The 16,978-nt window shown below is 36.4% G+C and overlaps 1 non-coding gene across 1 annotated transcript; it reads left to right on the plus strand.

Annotated features, from left to right (window-relative positions):
- Positions 1-15,222: 15,222 nt before the first annotated feature.
- LOC128282352 (small nucleolar RNA R71) lies at positions 15,223-15,328 on the plus strand. The gene has a single exon (XR_008272608.1). It is a non-coding gene; the product is annotated as a small nucleolar RNA R71 (small nucleolar RNA).
- Positions 15,329-16,978: the final 1,650 nt, after the last annotated feature.

A 16,978-nucleotide genomic window follows, 5' to 3' on the forward strand; every position in this document is an offset into this window, starting at 1 on the left:
TAGCTAGCCTATGTGTTAATTTGTTCAACTAGTTTATATTTAGCAAGTTTCCATTATAGCGAAATGGATGGTTTTGAGTTTAAATTGAAGAAATTGATAGTTAACAAGCATAGATTGTGATGAAGACTTAATTAGAAACTAAGTTAAACTTGTTAGATAACTTTGTGACATTAAGGACTAAGTTGAATAATTTTAAAATTATCATAAAATTGTATAAGGTCCCTAATGAATGGTTGTGAAATCGAATTTTGGTTCGATGTTATATATTGAAAAAATACGAGTATTTGGATATAGGGGCAAAATTAAATAAAATGCTAAATATGTTGGCTATGTATTTTAATATGATTTGGATGTAAAATGATATTTCTCTTATTATGGAATTATCGAACAAAGCTAAAAATGATGTCAAGCCATCTCGAGATAACGAAAAGGCGAGAGTCGTAGATGAGTGATAAAAATTGCAGTTTGTACTCTTACAATTTGAGTTCATTATGTAACATCCCATTTTCGGTGAGATCGGAACAGTGGTTTCGGGACCACAAATCTGAACCAATAATAAAAATTTATTTTATTTTATTTTATGGTTGGCATCATGATAGGAAGGTCATATGAAAATTTTGATACGAAAATTTTACCTATTGTGTGTTTAATTAGGGAAAGGACTAAATTGCATGAAAAACAAAAGTTGGGTTCCAGTAGCTATAGGTATCAAATAGCTATGGAATTCAAAACTTAAGGTCCTTATATGGTAATTAGACCATTGAAGAGTTGTTAGTAGATATTTTACTGACTCATCCATGGAAAAATTAGAAAAAGGTAGGGACTCAATTGGAAATTAATAAAATTAATAGATGATAATTAATTAAAAAGAAAAAAAAATCATCTATTTTCATATCATCTTCCCAATTTTTCTATGGAAACCCTAGGAGAGAGGAAGAAAACTTTTCAAGCTTAAAAAGAAATGAAACCAAGTCTCGTTTTTTAGTAATTTCTATATTTTTGGAATCGAGATAGTCTAATCTTTCTATTTAAGGATTTATTTGAAAAGTTATCAAAGTATGAAATTTGGGTCATGGATAAATATTCTGAAATTTAAAAAATTATGGTAGAAAATGAAGAGTTATTCATAGATAAACAACTTTTACAAAACAATTTTTAATGAAAACTTGATTTAGGGGCTAAAATGAAAAGGTGATAAAACCCATGGAAAATTCTGAAATTTGTGAAATGTATGTGCTGTAAATGTAATATTTAAATTTTGGTTAGGCTTGGAAAGATGGTTAAATTCATGAATTTCATTTTCTGAGCCTAGGGACGAAATTAAAAGTTTTGAAAAGGATATAGACAAAATAGTAATTTTGCCTAGGATGTAATAGAATGCAAATGTAAATGAAATGTAATAGATTAATAGTTAAATTTATCGATAGAGATTCGAAAAGACCAACTACGGAACTAGATCAAGGAAAGCAAAAGGTTTTGGATTAGTTGACATTCAAATACGAACCATTTTCAAGGTAAGTTCATGTAACTTAAATATGTGTGTTAATATGCTTGAATTGAATTGTATGATTATGTTGATATGTGTGAGATGATATATACATAATGAAATAGTCCTAAGTTTTGAAAAATGGACAAATTATCATGTTCCAGTTGAATGTTGAATTTCGATGGATTAAGAATAATATTGCATATGTTGCCGAAAGAATTTAGCCCCGGACAGGTAATTCTAATGTAAGCCCACTTGAGCTTAGGTTATAAATTGGATTTAGCCCAGACGGGTAATCCAAATTAAGCTTTCTAAATCATATGCTACAGATAGGATTTAGCCTGGACTGGTAATCCTACTGTAAAATGTCCAGCTCAAGAGTGTGCCTTCTTATTATGTACCCTAATGGGTACTTTTGCACATATGTATATTATCTGAACATCCATCGAAATTTCAATAGTTCGACGGAAAAGACTCTTGAAGTATGAAAAGGTGAAATTAATGGAAGCTTGTAATGAAATGATCTCATTTATGTTTACTTGATATTTATATGGTTATGCGATTAACTTGTTTGATTAAGTGTTTGTGTTTAGGTAAACTCACCCAAAATTTATGGAAAGTATGACTATGTATGCTAGTATTGATAAATATGGTTGGTAAGTTTATTTTCTATTATACGAACTTACTAAGCATAAAATGGTTACTCCGTTTAATTTTCCCTTTTTTTTGTGCTCAAAGCTTGCAAAGGTTGGGAGTCGGTTGGAGCAATCATCACACTATCCACTATCTCATTTTGGTACAAATAGAAATCTCATTTTGGTATAATGGCATGTATAAGTTTATTTGGCCAATGATGGCTTGTAATTGTTGTTTTGTAATCTAGTCATTGGAGTGGCTAGTGATGGTCTAAGTTTGGCTATTTTTGAATTAATATTTTGGTAATCACATAAGTACTTATTATGTGTTAGTTTGTTAGAATTAAGTTAGCATATAAGTTTATGATAAGTGTAAGTTTATATCTTTTGATCTATGAGATAATACCACATGATTGATTGCAAATTTTATGTGAATATGATATTGGATTGGTGGATATATGCTTGAGACTTTTGGTGAAGGAAAATGGTAAGTTTTGGGTGACAAATGATGCTAGGAAATGGCTTTATTTTGTCCACATGGGTAGACACAAGGGCATGTGGTCTGCCCATGTGTTCACTACATCTTAAAAATGAGAAATAGAATGCTCAGAACTGGGTACACGGGCAGAGACACGGGCGTGTGTCTTAGCCGTGTGGCTAACACGGCCTTGAACACGGGTGTGTGACACGGCCGTGTGAAAACTGCACCTAAATTTCGAAAATAAAATTCACCACATGGCCTAGCACACGTGCGTGTGACTTCAATTTCTTCATGTCTTATAAGTCAGAGAATTACATGGGTTAGGGAAATAGGGGTGTGTAGAACACGGCCCGACCATATGGACATGTCCCTAGACCACACGGGTGTGTGAGCCCTGCAACATTGGAAAATTTTTGAAATGTCGCGAAAAATTTTATGAGTTTCCGATTAAGTCCCGATTTGATTCTAATGCTCGTATTGGACCTCAAGGGTCCAATTAAGGGACATTTTGAATGATCTCAATAAATGAACAATAATTTATGTAACTAATTGTAAAATGTTTTGAATGTAGTAAATATGAGTCTAGCTATACATGCCATTATATAAATTATGATAGTGTGATATCTCCTAACCACTTTTAAATGTTTTTTTTATATAGTAATGTCTTCTAACCAAGCTAGAGCTGAGACTGAGGAAACTGAGAACGCTACTCAAGCTTCCATGCAACGAGCTGTATCTAGTGGTAGTAAAAGGCCCGTATCTGAGGGCCGAAGTAAAGCGTCAAAAACTACCTTCTTTGAATTGAAGGATGAATGGTTTAGTGAATATATGAAAAACAAACCTGCTATTCAATGACCTCATCCACTGTTTCACAGCATGATGAAACGCCACAGGATGCTAGACCTGATAGAATTGGTAAGGCTTCAGTATATAAAACCAGAAAACATGGGGCTAAAAAATTTAGGGCTACGGTCGATGACGATCCAAAGAGGGCCGAATTTTGACTAGAAAATACTATTCAGGTTCTAGATGAGTTATCATGTACACCAGCCGAATGTCTGAAATGTGTGGTATCTTTGCTGAAAGACATAGCCTACCATTGGTGGAAAACCATATCTTCTGTGGTACCAAGGGAAAATATTACATGGGAATTTTTCCAAATAAAGTTTAAAAAGAAGTATATTAGTCAGAGATTCCTGGACCAGAAAAAGAATAAATTTCTAGAGCTCAAATAGGGAAATATGACAGTGTCCGAGTATGAACAAGAAATTGTTAGATTGAGAAAGTATGCTAGTGAATAGGTTAAGACTGAGGCTAAAATGTGCAAACAGTTCGAAGAAGGGCTAAACGAAGATATCAAGTTGTTAATTAGAATTCTGGAATTAAAAGAATTCGTGGTGTTGGCTAAATGAGCACACAAGGCCAAGGAATTAAGTAAAGAAAAGAGGCAAGCGAAAAGGGGAGCTCGAGTTACAAGTAAAAGATTTATGAACAAGACACAATCATCTGCTTCAAAGAAATCAAAGAATTATCATGAGTGTTTTCCTACATCAAAGGAGTATTCGGGAAAGGAACGAAGTTTTAAACACACTAACTCGAGGTCTTCGTCTCCCCTAAAAACCAGTGTTGGGAGTGTTGCAAACCCCAAACCACTATGCAATGTCTATAATAAATTGCATTTCGGAGAGTGCCGGATGAGAAGTAGGGCTTGCTTTAACTGTGAGTCTCTCGTCCATTTTCTTAAATATTTCCCGAAAGAGGTTGAGAAAGACATTAAACAGACCCTGAAGTCGAGTATTGTTGTCTCGAGAGGTAGACCACCACGGTATTCTGGAAATGTCGGTGGTAGTCGTAGTGCTACAAAACATTCAATAGCTAAATCTGAGGCTCGAGCTCCAGCAAGAACATATGCAATACGTGCAAGACAAGATGCCTCGGCACCCAATGTTATCACTGTATATTCTCTCTACTTGATACTGATATTATTGCTTTGATTGATCTTGGTTCCACGCATTCATATATATGCACAAAATTTGTGTCTGTTAAAAATATAATCTTTGAATTCTCTAAATTTGTGATTAAAGTTTCAAACCCCTTAGGTCAGCATGTTATGGTAGATAAAATTTGTAAAAATTACCCATTGATGATGAAGGGTTATTATTTTCCGGCTAATTTGATGTTGTTACCCTTTGATGAATTTGGTGTAATATTGGGAATGGATTGGTTAACCCAACATGATGTAGTGGAAAATTGTAAGCATACATGCATTGTATTGAAGTGTTAGAATGGTGAGTAACTCTGGGTTGAATCTAAAAATCTATATGGGTTGTCTAATGTGATTTCAACAATATCGGCACAGAGATATATTAAAAGGGGTGTAAGGCTTATCTTGATATTGTACTGGATACCAAAGTATCAGAGTTGGAAATCCAGTCGGTGTCGGTTGTTTGTGAGTTTTCTGAGGTATTTCTAGAAGATCCACCTGGTTTACCTCCAGATAGAGAGGTGGAATTTTCCATAGACATTGTGCCAGGGACGACGCCGATATTTATATCACCATATAAAATGGCTCTTACTGAATTGAAAGAGCTGAAGGTACAGTTGCAAGAGTTGATTGATAGAGGATTTGCCCGACCCAGCTTTTCACCATGGGGTGCACAGTATTGTTTGTAAAGAAGAAAGATGGATCATTAAGATTATGCATCGATTACGGACAGCTTAATAAAGTCACTGATAAGCCATAAGGGTAACATGTTTTTAATCCAATTCTTGATGTGTTTTTGGATGATTTATTATGTGAATTAGTGAATTTGATGCTCCTAATCCTTTAAATTCATGTTTCTATACTTAGGTGAGCATAGGGGAGCGAAAAGAGTGAAAAACAAGCCAAAATCAGGCAAAAAGAGCTATTTCTAGGATCCACACGCCCATGTGAACCACATGGGCTAGCCATACGCCCATGTGTTAGCCCATGTCAATTTCAAACCCTGCTTCACTTTTACTTGAAGAAACCCAATTTTTAGAGTTTCTGAGCATTCTAAAGTTTTTAAATACACATTAGAAGAGGACTACAGCAGGCACGAAGAGAAAAATGAAGAAATTACTTGAAGAACACCGTCGGAATCAACTCAGAAGTAGGATCTCCTTCAATATTGAATATCTCCAGTCAACTTCTCTAGAAGTTTTTGGGTTTCTTTATGTTTTGTTGCTTTCCTAATTTTGAGATGTTTTCCTTCCAAAGTATGAACTAAATTCCCTAGATACCTAGGGAAGATGAAGCCTATGACAAATCTTTTTATTTAATTTTCTGAATTACATGATAAATACTTGATTTCTTGATCTCAATTATGTGTACTTTTTCCAGGTTTTAATGTTGTCAAGATATTAATTCATGATTGATGTGTTTAATTCAGTGGAGCAAAAGTCCCTATTTAAGAGTAGATCTACCATAATTGAGTGGAGTTTCATGCAATCCTAGAAATAGGACAACATAAATCTACCGGATTAGAGTCAAATCTAATAGGGGAATCCACAGATCGAGTTAATGCGACAATAGGGTTTTAATTAGAAAGAAATTTAAATTAATCAACCTAGAGTCAGTTATTTTTACTCTCAAAATAGATATTAATATAATTTAGGGATTTCTACGGATCAAGGCAAGTGAATTAATCGTTTAAGTCAGATTTAGAATAACAAGTGAAGTCTCGATGGATTCTTTCCCAGGTATTGTCTCTCATATTGGTTTATTCGATTATTTTTTTACTTTATTCTCTATTGAGTTCTTAATAATTACTTTAGATAATTTTATATTTAAAATAAACTTCTTCAATTTACTAGCTAGATAATAGAAAGATAGTAAGTACTAGTACTTTTAGTCCTCGTGGATACGATATGTAACAGCTCGACTTTGGGGCTAGTCAGAACAGTGGTTTCAGAACCACTAACCCGTGGTCGAGGAAATTATTTTTTTATATATTATTTTATTTTATGTATTGTAGCATGATTAGATAAGTACATGAAAATTTTGGTGAATTAATTTTAGCGATTGCCTGCTTAATTGCGAAAAAGGACTAAATCACATAAAGTACAAAAGTCTTAAATTGTTAGCTAAAGTTTTAAATTGTTATAAACATTAATTTGGGGGTTTTTAAAGGGCAATTAGACCCTTTCCTAAGAGCTTGGCCGGCCATATGGAACAATTTGTTCAAAAAGTCAAAAGATTAGGTGGTTTGGTGACTTAATTGAATAAAATAAGACAATATGACTTCATCCTTTCATTCTCTTCTCCTACCACTGAAACTTTTAGCCATTAGAGGGGTTTTTGAGCTTCAAAATTTCAACAACTCTGAACCTTTGCAAGTAAGTGATTCTCATGAGTTCTCTTAATGATTTTTACGTTTTTGGACCCCTTGAAGCATGAGCTTTCAAATGAGGGGACTATTTTGCAAGATAGACAAGAGTCTAGGGTTTCACCATAAAAGCATGCGTGCTGATAACTGAAATTTTATGGAAGAATATGAGTCTTAGATGGGTAATAAACAACTTTTGTGAAGGGATTTCTCATGAAAACCCTATTAAGGACTATTTTGTAAAAGTTGTAAAATAGATGATAAATGTGTGAAATAGTGGAAATTTTGGATTTTTATAAGATTAAAAAGGGTTCGGCTAGGCTTATTATATGAAGAAGTCATATAAAAATCGAATTTCGAGCATAGGGGTAAAATAGTCATTTTGTGAAAGTCTAAAGGCAAAATAGTCATTTTACCCAATTATGAAATTTGAGTGTATAAATCGATGTGCTGATGAAATAAATGAATTCTATTAATTTAGATCAAGAGAGATGTGATTCGGGTCTTGATCGGGGTAAGAATAAAGTTTACGAGGATTAAGCTCATCTTCATCATTTTGTATCGAAGTAAGTACATATGTAAATAATGTGTTAACAAAACTTACTTAAAAAAACCTTGATGATATACATGTGCAATTAGCTTATTGTGGTTATGTATCTAAAGTTTAAATTGTTGCCATGAATGTGTAAATGACATGTTCTTCGAGTATTGATCGCGTGATTTGTAACAAGTAATAAATATTTATAATGAATATCAAACCTAGACTAACTATTATCACGACAAAAAGGCAAGCGCACCTATAAAACAATAGTATAGTAATGGCAAGACTGGGATATAGTACCCAAGGGACCCAAAAGTACTAATAATAACTATCTTTTTATTATCTAGCCTAAGAATAAAAGGGTTTGTTTATTAAACTAATTATCTAAACTAATTAACTAATTTAATTGAAGCAAAGAGAAAATTTGGAAAAAGACTTGAAGAAAAGCAATTGGTAAAGACGACACCCAAGGAGGAATCCACCTAGATTTCACTTGTTATCTGACTCTAAACCAGACGATTTATTCACTTGACTTGATCCATGAGATTCCCTAACCTATGTTATTATCCCTTTCGAGACTAATAGCGTCAAACCCTCAGTTGAATTAATCAAAATTTCTTTCTTAATTAAAACCCCTAGGGAAGCAGTAAATCACTCTATGGACTCCCATATTAGGTTTCACCCTAATCCGACAAAATCTCGTAACCCTATTTCTAGGCGTTCGATCAACTCCGCTTAATTATCCAAATCTACTCTTAGGCAGGGTCTATTCCTCCTCTGTATCAACACATCAAATCATGAATTAATACCCGGAATATTAACTCAAGCATTAAGAACATATAATTAAGAACAAATCAAGTATTTATCATATAGTTCAGATAATAATAACAAGATCCATCATAGGTTTTATCCCCCTTAGGTATCTAAGGGGTTTAGTTCATAATAAAATAAAAGTATATCTCAAAAGTATAAAAATAACAAAACATGAAGAAAACTCTAAAACCCATGAAGGAATTCTGAGATAGATCTTCAGTCTTGGAGTAGCTTCGGCTTTTGGGATGGATCGTCTGGCTCCCTTCAAGTAATTCCTGGCGTGTGGTTCTGTATTCCAGAAAATTTCTGGAAGAGACCCCCTTTCTAGGTCATACTTAGGGTGTTTATGTAGGCTTTGGATTGACTTTCTTCCTCTCTAAGTACCCTTTTCTGTGTAAAATACAACTATTTGAAAAAAGGGACACGCCCATGTGCCATGGCCGTGTGACGTGATTGCCAGGCTGTGTTCGCTCTGTTAAATTGCACACAGCCGTGTGGGCTCAATGGCCAGGCTGTGTGAATCGTGTAAACCTTGGTCGACACCCCCAAAGGCCACGGGCATGTAAGATGCCTATGTGGCAAGGCTTAGGCCGTGTCATCTTCTCGATTTGGTCTGTTTTGTCCCTTTTTTGCTCGTTTCTAGCTCCTTTTGACTCTTGGTGCTCTCCTGAGTACAAAACATGAAATAACCGGATTAAGAGCACCAAAATCCACAAATCTACTAATAAACATCCATAAATATGCTAAGTATTTGGGGTATAAATATGTATAATTTGGCGTTTATCAAATACCCCCACACTTAAGCATTTGCTTGTCCTCAAGCAAAATTCTCATTTGCTGGTAGAATTCATTCCTTTCAATCACATAAGCATTACTGATAATGCTACAAATTATTCCACGAAAAATCATACAGCGAGAATTAAACTATAGGGGCTTTAAAAACCACAAACAATCTAAATTGAATACTTTGATAACAAAATTATCGGTAATCTCCTTCATTCAAGTAATTAACTTTAGTCCTAAATATACAAGAAATGACATCCTCACTAATGATTCACTCAAATCACTCAAAGTGTTTAAGCTTCAAGATTAAGCACTCGATTGTCTAACATGAAAAGTTATTACCATAGGCTTGCATGAAAATCAAATCTCCACCACTTGTAAATGATATGATACACTAATCAAAAGGTCTTTGCATGGTTGTAATGGGGTTTAGGCTACAGGTATGTATACAAGTTGAAGAGACAAGGGTTAGAATCGAGATAATTTCAATATATTACCCCACTATCAAAAACTTAATTACTGAACCACAAACAAATATCTAAAACTATTTTACATGAGTTCATGACAACTTTAGCTTACTGAGAATTACAATAATAATACTGAGTTTTTTTTAAGAACAAATCAAGTTAATACAATATAGAAATCATACTTCATGATTCAGTAACAAAAAATGATGAACATAATGAGGTAACAATATTAAATTTAATCTCGATAAAAAAATAAATTAAGAAAGAGGGTTTCAACAATAATAGGTTAATGGGTTAATTATGAATGTTAATCAATAAAAAAAAATTAGTAGGCTCAAAGGGGGTTCACTAAGGGTTTAATTATGTGGGAAGGCTTTTTATGGAGTAAATGGGTTGAATCCTAAGTGCCTTTATCATCTCAGTGTACCAAATCATACATGTGATCTCGACATGTATAATCGAAGTAAGTTCTAGAATAACAGTTCAATGTTGACGCACTCAAACCACAAAAGAAGTGAGCAAGAAAGAAAGCTATATGCTCAAAAGGCTCAAAAATCTCACCAAAAATTTGGGTTTTTGATGTCATTCCTGTATACTTAAGATTTCAAGATAATACCTCAATTTAGGAAAAATAGTCTAAAAATTTTTATTTCTCAAAATATCAACTTAAAATGCTCGATTCTTTAAGGTCCTATAATCAAATAATCATGCATAATTCCCTTGGTCTAATTCACGACATATCAACAATAATTATAGATCAATCAGAATTCATTCTATCAATATTATGAGAAAATCACTTAAGCACAAAACCAAATTCAGGGATTTGAGAATAATGCAAAAAGTTAGGTTTCATGTTCACCCCCCTACACTTAAGATGTACATTGCCCTCAATGTACAAAGATAGATTATTCAAGATAAAGAAAATCATAAGAGGAAAATAGGTGAAACTCCCTGTTATATGGATGCGGAGCTTGATTCTGAGGCTGGAATGTTTGGGGAAAGTAATAGCTGCCATTGTTCTTGGCTAGATGAAGAAAGTGGGTCGTTGAACATGGCACTCGTGAGGTATTGTTTCTCAATTTTTTCCTTATTCCGTAAAATATTCCTAGCAGCTTTGCTTAGAAGTCTGTAGAATCATGAAGAGTTTTTTAAGAGTTGATGTGAAAGAGAGCGTAGTGGGATTACTTGTTTGAAATACCAGAAAATAAAGAAAAAAAATTACTAATATAGATATGTTTTTCAAAATAAAATAATAAAATTGAAATGAAAATAAAAATAAAAATAAGAATAAAAAAATAAGAATAAAAAGATAGGAGGATTCAATGATCCTCGTCACTGGGGCCCTCAGGTGGTGGTACTGGGGTGGCGATGTGAAAGTGCTGACACAGCTGCTGCATCATGGCCTGCATATCGTCCATCTGTCAGTCCCGTCAACGATCTCACTCGTGAATCATCTCGAACTGTGTAGTGCAATACTGCTCGAAGTGGGCGAGTCAGTCGGAAAGGTGTGCCAATGAAGCAGCCACACGAACTGGTCATTCCCTAGGTGGTACAGTGGAAGGCTCCTCATGCTGTGGGGGAACATCATCAGGAATGTCCTCAAGATCCTCTTCGTCAATGGCATGAGAGAGACGGTACTAGGAGGATCGGTCCCACGTCAGCGCTTGATCATCCTCATGTGTAACATAGTCGTGATGCCCTGTGGGGACATCTGACCTATCAGTGTAAGCGCTGATGACTGGGCCACGGTGTTGAGGAGGCCGAAGTGTCTAGCAAGGAGCATCACGTAGGGGCCGATGGAGATCACTCCCTTCCTATGCCACTCAGTCCAATGGCGAATGGCGAAAGCAATGAAGTATGCCAAGTCAGTCACGTGTGCCTTCGCCATGCACCATAAATAGTAGGCGCCGTGGGTGTTGACGATGTCGGTGCTCTCTCTCCTCCCAGTCAATGTGTGTGCCAATATGGCATGGAGATAACATAGGGAAGGAGTGAGAGCTGAGGCTTTCGAGCGGCTGGGGTCGTAGGTGGAAGAGAGTGGTGCCAAAGCTTTCCAGCATAAGGAAGGAGAAATGTGGATATTTCGTGGTAGTGCATTCATGTCTTCCTCCTTCATAAACTCATCGGTGTAAAGTCACAGAGTGACTCCAAACTCTGGGACACTCATTGCATGAACTAGACCGCCTAAATGGAAGTGAATGGTGCCTGGGTCGTCATTGTTCGTCATCACCACCTGTAAATGAAAAGTAGAGCATAATTCTAAAGTTAGCTCTAAATAAGTGGGCTCAGTAATAGCGAATAACCGTTCCCATAGGTCTGTGGATAGGAGGGCGCGGATGGCATCAACTAGCTGAACTTGCTCGATGGAAGCCCAGTCAATGCAGCGACCTGTAGTGAGAGGTCGTGCACGTAGTATCTGAAATAGCTCCTCTTGCGAAGCTTGCAAAAATTCAAGGAACGGGTGCCGAACTTCGTCTGTAGCACGTACCGAGGAAGAACCCAATCCCCTACGTCTCTTCGAGGATGAGACCACGGCCTTCTTGCCTCTCGATGATAACATAATGTTCCTGAAAATACATGAGCATTGATAGAATCCAAGATACATCAGTAGTTAAGCAAGAGGCCTAAAACTAGTATATGCTATTTAGTAGCTTAAACAATTCAAATATAGAAAATTCTAAAGCAAATTCCTAACTTGTCTAAAACATATTTTTAATAGTAACAATATCTATGTAAAGCATGTAGAATACTAATGTAGCAACACAAATTGGAAAAAATAAGGCTGAGAAAGTGAACCAAAGGCTGCTGTAGGGCGGTGCAAGGGCGTGTTGGTGGCGAGCACAGGCGTGTGACGCGGGGATATAGCCGTGTGGAGGAAAAATGGAGGGTATAGAGGGGGGAAAGTTGGGATTAATTCAAGAGGAGTGGATTTGAGGGTGGTTTGGGGGTTGGGGAAGTGAGAATCTGGGGAATAGTGGCCAGAATAGGGATTAGGGAATGGGGAAGGGTAGATTTCGGCTAGGGTTTTGAAAAGGGGAATAAGATGAACAGTGGTTTGCTTATATAGGGGAGGTTCACACGGCCTAGGGCCACGTCCGTGTACTTTGAGGGTAAGCCTGTGTTTTTCGAATTTTGTGATTTAGGTCGTGCCCGGCTACTATCCCATGCCCGTGTGTCTTGGTCGTGTGTCGAACATGGCCATGTCGCACAGCCGTGCCTAACTTTGTTCAATTCTCCCACGCCCGTGTGTTATGGTAGGACACCTGTGTATTGTTGTACATGATTGAACAGAACGGGCGTGTCTCACGCCCGTGTCGAAGAAACAGAATCAAGCCTTGTCCATGGCACGCCCGTGGTTTTCCATTCCCATGCCCGTGGTCTCCTATCAAGTTCACCCACGGCCATGTCGCACGACCATGGAGATTTATCGCACCCCGTGTTTTGGGGAAATTATGTCCCGCTTCAACATGGCCGTATCGCACGGCCGTGTCTCTTCCCCTATTTGGCCACGGCTTTAGGCATGCCCGTGTGCCTGGCCATGTGTGCTGAAAAACTTTGCAATTCAAAAATTAAGTTAATGATTCAAAGTGTTAGAAATTAAAAATAAAGAAATCAAAATATATTAGTCCTCGGGTTGCCTCCCAAGAAGCACTTATTTATAGTCTAAGCTCGACTTACCTCTCCGTTGAATGATCATGGTGGTTTGAGGAGTTCATACTCCTCATTCCTGCTGTCAATCTTAAAATAAGGTTTTAATCAGGAGTTGTTTACCTTAAAAGTGCCGAACTTGGGATGACTCACCTCCACCTTACCGAATGGAAAAATATTGAGTACCCTAAGAGGGATTTCCTCATTTGGTGTGGTAGTGACAATGTGGGGATCTGCGGCATCTAGTAAGACTCTATCACCAACTTTAAGTTGATTAGGAGAGGTATCGGGGTTGTTTTGGCGTAGTTTGGATTTATCATGTGTTCTCGGTTTGTGTGCTCGCCATTCATCTAGCTCCTCTATTAGAAGCCTTCGTTCCTCATGGGTGTCTTTGTTCGCTACTTGATAATAGTGCATTGTCTTCGTTGTCTTGGTTCGAGGAGGTTCCTGCAAGGACGATTGAATATTAGTTTTATCATCGACAAGTTTCATAGTGTTATCTTGATTCTTAGAAGTTTTGACTGAATCACATGCTTGGAGTGTTACTGCGTCATCTCCTACACGAAGTGTTAGCTCTCTTGTGCCTACATTAATAATGGTTCTGGCAGTTGCTAAAAAGGGTCGTCCTAAAATTAAAGGTACCTCGTTATCCTCATCCATATCTAAGGCGACAAAGTCTACTAGGTAAATAAATTTATCAATTTTAACGAGAACATCTTCAATAATACCTTTAGGAAATCTAACTGTTTTGTCAGCCAATTGTATGCTCATCCTAGTCTGTTTGGGTTTACCGAGACCTAGTCGTTTAAACATTTTATACGGCATAACATTTATACTTGCCCTAGATCGCCTAAAGCATTATTCATGATAAACTACCAATTAAGCAAGGAATTGTAAAACTCCCTGGATCTTTCAATTTTTTAGGTAGCTTATTCTTTAGAATAGCTTAGCAGACTGCATTAAGTTCCACATGCGATGTAGTGTCTAATTTTCTTTTATTGCTCAAAAGTTCCTTTAAGAATTTTGCTGAGTTGGGCATCTGCGACAGAACTTCAATAAAGGGTAAGTTAATATGTAATTTCTTTAAGAGTTTGACAAACTTACCGAATTGTTCTTCTGTTCTGTCTTTCGTCATCGCTTTTGGATATGGCACACGAGGTTCATGGTTCGTAGTTACCTATTTGGGATCATTATCGTTTACCTCTTCTCGACTTTGTTCATCATGTTGTCTTGTTGTAATTCTGGCTCTGGTGCAAGGAATCCTTCGTTATTTTGAGTACTAATTGCATTGAGGTGTTCCCTCAAATTAGTTTCAGTATTACTTGCTAAGCTATCTTGTGGTCATTCGGAGATTAGTTTGGATAGCTAGCCTATCTGAGTTTCGAGTCCTTGGATCGATGCTTGTTGACTCTTAAGTGCTGTCTCGGTACTTTAGAAACGGGTTTCTGACACCGAGATGAATTTAGAAAGCATCTCTTCAAGGTTTGGTTTCTTCTCTTGTTGATAAGGTGGCTGTTGAAAACCCTAAGGATTTTGTGGCTTTTGATTCCCTTGACCACCCCAGGAGAAATTTGGGTGGTTCCTCCAACCTGCATTATAAGTATTACAGTATGGGTTATTTTGAGATCGAAAGTTATTGTTACCCATATAGTTGACTTTTTCTTCTTCAGTTGTAGGATTGAAGGATTGGTATTCTATATGCACACCTCTGCCACTTGAGTCACACCTCATTACTAGATGTACCTGCGTAGAATCAAGTAAACTGTCAATCTTTTTATTGAGAAATTCTACCTGATTAGAGAGCATGGTGACTGAATCGATGTTATAAACGCCGACTATTTTTGCTGGCTTTGTCCTCATAATTACCACTGATAGTTATTCAGTGACATCTCCTCTATAAATTCATAGGTATCTTCTGGTGTTTTATTGTTGATGGTTCCGCCAGCAGCTGCGTCAACCATTTACCGAGTTGAGGGATTCAGGCCATTGTGGAATGTTTGTACTTGAAGCCAAAGCGGTAATCCATGGTGAGCGCACCTTCTTAGTAAGTCCTTGTATCTCTCCCATGCATTGTAAAGTGTTTCTAAATCCATCTGCACAAAACAAGAGATATCATTACGTAATTTAACCGTTTTAGCTGGCAGAAAATATTTTAGTAAAAATTTCTCGGTCTTCTGTTCCCAAGTAGTGATATACCCTCGTGGTAATGAGTTCAACCACTGTTTAGCTTTGTTTCTCAGTGAAAAGGGAAACAACCGAAGATGTATGGCATCATCAGAAACGCCATTAATTTTAAACGTATCAGAAAATTCCAGAAAGTTCGCTAAGTGAGCGTTGGGATCTTCATCCTGCAAACCATCAAACAGAACAAACTTCTGTATCATCTGAATAGTGTTAGGTTTTAATTCAAAAGTATTTGAAGCTACAGTAGGTCAACTATGCTAGATTCAGTTCCTGTTAAAGAAGGTTTAGCATAATCATACAAAGTACGTGGAGCAGGATTTTGTTTAGCCGCAATTGTAGGAGGTAGCTGATTGCCTTGGTTTTCAGCCATCTTGTCGATTTCAGGTTAAGTATCGTCTTCTCGCTCGTTCTCCGTGTATCGTAAGCTACGCCTTACTTCTTTTTGATTTCTACAAACTGTGCGATCGATTTCTTCGTCAAAAGGTAATGGTCCTGACGAGTTTCTTCTAGTCATAAACTATAAAAATCTGCCCATAGAAAAAATAAGTAAATTAATAAATAATAATAATAATAAACTAAAATTAAATTGCTAGAAAAAAATAAATGGCTAAAGCAATAAAAATTTAGCGTTCCTAATATTTTGAATCCCCGGCAGCGGCGCCAAACACTTGATCGCGTGATTTGTAACAAGTAATAAATATTTATAATGAATATCAAACCTAGACTAACTATTATCACGACAAAAAGGCAAGCGCACCTATCGAACAATAGTATAGTAATGGCAAGACTGGGATATCGTACCCAAGGGACACAAAAGTGCTAGTAATAACTATCTTTTTATTATCTAGCCTAACAATAAAAGGGTTTGTTTATTAAACTAATTATCTAAACTAATTAACTAATTTAACTGAAGCAAAGAGAAAATTTGGAAAAAGACTTGAAGAAAAGCAATTGATAAAGACGACACCCAAGGAGGAATCCACCTAGATTTTATTTGTTATCTGACTCTAAACCAGACGATTTATTCACTTGACTTGATCCGTGATATTCCCTAACCTATGTTATTATCCCTTTCGAGACTAATAACGTCTAACCCTTAGTTGAATTAATTGAAATTTCTTTCCTAATTAAAACCCCTAGGGAAGCAGTAAATCACTCTATGGACTCCTATATTAGGTTTCACCCTAATTCGGCAAAATCTCGTAACCCTATTTCTAGGCGTTCGATCAAATCCGCTTAATTATGGCAAATCTACTCTTAGGCAGGGTCTATTCCTCCTCTGTATCAACACATCAAATCATGAATTAATACCCGGAATATTAACTCAAGAATTAAGAACACATAAATATGAACAAATCAAGTATTTATCATACAGTTCAGTTAATAATAACAAGATCCATCATAGGTTTTATCCCCCTTAGGTATCTAAGGGGTTTAGTTCATAATAAAATAAGAGTACATCTCAAAAGTATAAAATTAACAAAACATGAAGAAAACTCTAAAACCCCTGAAGGAATTCTGAGAGACATCTTTAGTCTTGAGTAGCTCCGGCTTTTGGGATGGATCGTCTGGCTTCCTTCAAGTAATTCCT

This window comes from Gossypium arboreum, chromosome 1 (genome assembly GCF_025698485.1).
Source record: "Gossypium arboreum isolate Shixiya-1 chromosome 1, ASM2569848v2, whole genome shotgun sequence".
Lineage (NCBI taxonomy): Eukaryota > Viridiplantae > Streptophyta > Magnoliopsida > Malvales > Malvaceae > Gossypium > Gossypium arboreum.